The sequence below is a fragment of the Etheostoma spectabile genome, chromosome 6, assembly GCF_008692095.1.
Source record: "Etheostoma spectabile isolate EspeVRDwgs_2016 chromosome 6, UIUC_Espe_1.0, whole genome shotgun sequence".
NCBI lineage: Eukaryota > Metazoa > Chordata > Actinopteri > Perciformes > Percidae > Etheostoma > Etheostoma spectabile.
This window is the reverse complement of record NC_045738.1, coordinates 25,315,553-25,320,587: the sequence shown is the minus strand read 5'-3', so window position 1 is coordinate 25,320,587 and position 5,035 is coordinate 25,315,553. Positions and strand designations below refer to the sequence as shown.

Sequence of the window (5,035 nt, the reverse complement as noted above, 5' to 3'; positions counted from 1 at the left end):
TCATAGTCCTCAGAAATCCACCAGAGGTTAGAACGCCAACACAGAGACACAGGAAGGGGACGGACATCTGACGGTATTTCCGGTGACAACTGTAGATAGACTACTGCTACACTGATCTTGCATCACTCACTGCTGCTGCTGACAGTGCTTTGCCTCCACCATCCCAGTCTCAACCTTCCTATTTCAGAGTCCTAACATGGTTTAAAGTTAAAAACTGTTTTCAGTGTCTTGCTTTGGGACCACTCTTTTATTCTGATTGGGGGGTTCTGCTTTGCGCTCCCTGTTTCAGCTCAGCATGCTGTATGGCTGGTTCAGGGATTAGTGTCATCACCCACACAGGTGATAACACTTATTCTGGCTGAACCTCTGCCAAGGTTAAAGGTGGATCGGAGCTCAGATTGGAATTTATTAGGTCACATATCTTTTCTACCAAACCAAATGATAAAGACATAGTTTAGTTTCTCAGATCACTGAAAGAAATCCCTGTTGTGTGCAGCAGAATTTGTGTTAACTCATTATTATCGCGTTCATTTTGACAGATAGAGTTATTGTTAGAATGTGTGTGTATAGTATATAGTATAACAATAGCACCCAACAGAGCTGTTATGAGTTCAGACATTGACTGTCCTCCTCTGGTTCTTTAGAGGTCAGTCAGACAGATGAGTGGATTCAGCAGCTTCTTCGGTTGGCTGCAGAGAAGCATCTGCTGCTTCAGACGACAGAATGAAACACATACACACACACACACACATCACAAAATCCAGGAATTCTGGGTGGAGATGTGGATTTGGTTGAGGAGTAACCTGGAACGGCGGTCAAAACCATCACTTACACGTGAACTTGTACCAGATCACACATAAACAACAACGGGGGCCCCTGTTGATGCCGTACAGACAGCGTGAGAAATAGTATAAATGGGCAAGGTAAAGTAATTCCACACATTGTAATCATGTTTTGATCCAGTGCTGTATAAGAAATGAAACTTTAACGAAATGAACAGCCATTTAAAGAAAGGCAACATCAAAAAGAAAGGTCTTCATTCTTGATTTAAAAGAACAGAGAGTTAATCAACCACCAGACCAAATGGACCGAATAGCCTACAGAGACGAGGTCAAATTTAGCTCAGGAGTGTGAGTGTGAGTGTGTGTGTGTGTGTGTGTGTGTGTGTGTGTGTGTGTGTGTTTATGGCCCATGCAGAGAGAGAGAAAGAGAGAGAGAGAAAACGTGCGTTATTTTGAGTTATTTAGTAAAAGTTTATCTGCCATTTTACCATTATTGTAATATTTATTGGAATCCTAGGTAAAATGATCCAACCCGTTCTCTCTACCACATTGTAAAATCCTGATGCTTGGTCAGTGTCTCTCAGCGTCAGATACTGACGCAAAAATCTCCCTTCAGCGTCTGCTGGAACGCACAATACTACGTCAGATGATGCGGCATTAAGAGAGACAAAGGTAGAGAGTAGTATGGAAGACCCAAAATCCTCAGGAGGTTGGTTGGGGGGGGGAAGGAAGGGTCAAAGAACAAAGGACTCTCCCCTAGGAACCGGGATTCATGTCCCGCTCTTGTCCAGCGCGTCACTGAAACGTACATTGTGTAAGCCCCCCCCCCCCATCAGCCCCGACCAAGCTCATCTAAATATGACGCTAAAGGAGACATTTTGAGTCAATAACAACAATGTGTAAATTCTTCAATGTAACGCTAAGTGTGTGCATGTGTCAGCGTAAGTGACGCTAGTGATATATGATATATCAAACAAATTATATATCCTCCTAAAAAAGCCTGGAAGTCAGAAGTTAGGACAGAAGTACAAAAAGTAATTTGCTATGGAGATGATACACCGTCTTGTCTTGTCCCATTAGAAAAAAACATAACACAAAAAATGTTATATGGAATTTACTTAATTTTATTATGTCAAGTGGTTGCACAAAATAAATGTATCTAAATCCGATATATTCTATAAGTTGAGTGTACTTATATTTTGTACGTTGAGTGTACTCATGTTTTGTAAGTTGAGTGTATTTATTTTGTGTTTGTAGTTTTTATATTTCAACTGTACTATTTTGAGTGTGGGACATCCGGTGGCACCTGAACAATTCCGAAAGTGGAACGTTGTCGATGTAGACTACGCAAGTTGTAACTATCATTTGACAGCCCCCCCACCCCACCCCACCCCACCCCCTTCTATTGGTGGAGGTCAGTGAGACACCTCCAAAATATCAGGGAATAAGAATTTAGAAGGAAGGCTAATCTAAGTTAGTATTGAACTATTGGAGGATTGGACTTCATTGGAACAATGTTGTATTACTTAGTGAGCACAATGATTATAACTGATAGACATTAAGTTTTAATACGTTCCAATAAACTGAGCTATCTAAGTCACAAACCTCAATCAAGGCAGTTCCAAAAGCAGTTTTTTCCTCAGTCGATCTCTTCTTGTCTCACGCAAACTAAACGTCCTCTCACTCACTGTGTCGGCTTTGATAAACCCTGTCGTCACAGCAACACAGCTAATTCACATGAGGAGAAACTTACCAGTCACCCCAGTGTGTGTGTGTATGTGGGGGGGGGGTTAAGAGAGACAGTTAATTACAGAATGCAAATTATGTTGTCAGAACAGCCATTCAAGTAATGTCTTCTTCTCTTGCTTTTAATAAGCATCCCTCTCACACTTCACTTTTGCAAGAAACCTGTCTGCGTGAAATGCAAAGTAATCTCTCGGCGACGAGTCCCGCCGTTCTACCCGAGACAACGTAATCCATGCCGGAGTTAAATAGAGTTGGCAGTAGATGAGACATGGAAACATGGTTCTCTAAAACTTACGCCATTGACCTTTGCTCATTTTAAGGTTCATACCGTTGTGTTTCTGCCAGAACATGTTAACATGCTTTAATGTTTTTTTTCTCATACTGCCCATGGCAGCTGCAGCTGTACTCCCCCTCTGTCTGGAACGCTCCGTTTTAGCGTCTGTCTCTTTAAGCCCCCCCCCTCCCGACAAAGCCCAGTCTGCTGTGATTGGCCAGCGTTTCCGGGTCTCTGCATCCACTTAGTGTTGCCAACTTGGTGACTAGATTTAGCGACTTTACTGACCCTCTTAGCAACTTTATTTCCAAAAAGCGACTAGCAAGACCATCAGGGAAAAGCGAGATATATTATATCGTAATTGATTTCCATGCATGCTGCTCAGAGTAATCAAAGTCCACGGCTCTTCAGCCAAATGCACAGGGTCTCTCTCCAGCTTCTCTTCCACTGTATGCACCAGGCAGTCAGGTGACACTGCCACTAAGCATTATGCAACAGGTACGTATGATGTCATATGGTGACTTTTAGCAACCTTTTGCTTGCTGTCTCCGGACTACTGCTGTAGCTGGGGGAGACTGAGTTTCTGACTTTGTAAAGTGGAAAATCAAAATAAAGGCTTCCTAGCAAAAAACTACACAACTGAACGTGTTCTAGTTACGTGTGTTTTTGTCAGCAACTAACCTGAAAAGAACAGGAAAATGGTGAGACCGTCAACATGTATCGTGTTTTCTTCCCTTGCTTCTGTCAGACTAAAGACGAGTGTCAGCTACAGCCACAATGGGGTGGAAATTTGGATTACAGCTTAAAAAATAAATTAACACCACATGGAAGAAATGAGGCCCTTATAAAGCAATACAAATATGCCAACTATTTATAAATAAATATTATGTATAAATCTGGTTTACATATTAAACCACATAATGTGACCACACATTGCTGGAAGTCACGACTAAAACTTCGAACATTCACAAAATGGCGCCACCGTTGTTACGTCCGGCGCTCAGCGCCACCCAAGACAAATGTGATTGGTTAAAAGAATTGCCCATAAACCAGAGCACGTGTGGACTAGCCAGACCATCCTTTGCAGCGCTGTGGAAGAAGGTCTGGTAACGCGAGACTAGGTCATTATATTATAACACTAGAAGAAACCCAATGTAAAAGTATGAACCTGAAAAGGAGAATATTAAGATGTCACCTTTAAGTGGCCCCAGGATGAAGCCATAGGGATCTCCATTCTGAGTTAGCATTTCACTACATTTCATTACACATGAAACCCTGATCACCTAGCAATGTGGGGACAGTGGGTGTCCTCTAAGGAGAGACCTAAGGGGTCTGCATCCTGGCAGATAGACAATAAAATGAGGATAATGCTGTTGGACTGGGACACCTCAACTGCTAGTTTTACACAACGAGCTGATGTCTGCTTTTATTCAAAGACATTTTTCAGATTAAGATGGTGCCGATCTTTCTTTTTTATGGCAAATGTGGTCTGAAGTGAAATCAGTGAAACAACCCAAACCCCGGAGTCTGATGAGCAGTTATCTTGCAGCGAGGCGGCCTGCCCTCCAGCTTCAGCATGCATAAGCTCCACTTCTCACCTCCTTAAATCTCCACAGAGCTCTTGAGAGTTTACAACAAAATAGAGATAGCGTTTTAAGAGCGGGGTTGCAGGCTTCCTTGCCCCCCCCCCCGCCATCAACCGCCCTGCCTGCACCTTATCTTAATTGTACAAGACAGGCTGCCTCAAACTACAGAGGAATCTAAAGAGATCAAGACGTTCAATTTAAACTGCGAAAACCATGCTGGCAAATTGGAATCTCTAATTACTTATGCTAATACGGCGATGACAGAGAGGCAGGGAAGCGGCGAGGAGGATGGAGGGAAGGCTACGTTTGGTGTATCACTCAGGGTGCGCTCTAATTAAAAACAGAATTAATCTTTTGGACGTACGGGCTGGAGAAAAGGCAGACCTCTCTCTCCCAGTGTGTCCCCAGTGAGGAACAAGCGCCACTGAGAGGTAATTACTGTTATCTGCCAGTTGTTTTATTAACATGTGTCCTCAAAGAATGGAGAAGCTTAACTTGGCCCCTGCTCTGACTGATGCCACGCTCGATAGAACGGCGCAAAAAAAAAATGATTTCAAAATGAAAAAAGGGCCCCCATTCTTTTTCTCTTGATGTTAAAAAATAAAGAAAATAGGGAGCGGCTTTTTTGTTTTCTCCGCACGACTCTT

The 5,035-nt window shown here is 42.8% G+C and overlaps 1 long non-coding RNA gene across 1 annotated transcript in view; it reads right to left on the bottom strand.

The window, feature by feature from the left end:
- LOC116690634 (uncharacterized) overlaps window positions 1-3,036 on the bottom strand; it is a 21,592-nt gene extending 18,556 nt beyond the window's left edge. Inside the window, exon 1 of the long non-coding RNA XR_004332321.1 lies at window positions 2,935-3,036. This is a non-coding gene — a long non-coding RNA (uncharacterized LOC116690634). The remainder of the gene's footprint in view (window positions 1-2,934) is intronic.
- Between the last annotated feature and the right edge of the window lie 1,999 nt (window positions 3,037-5,035).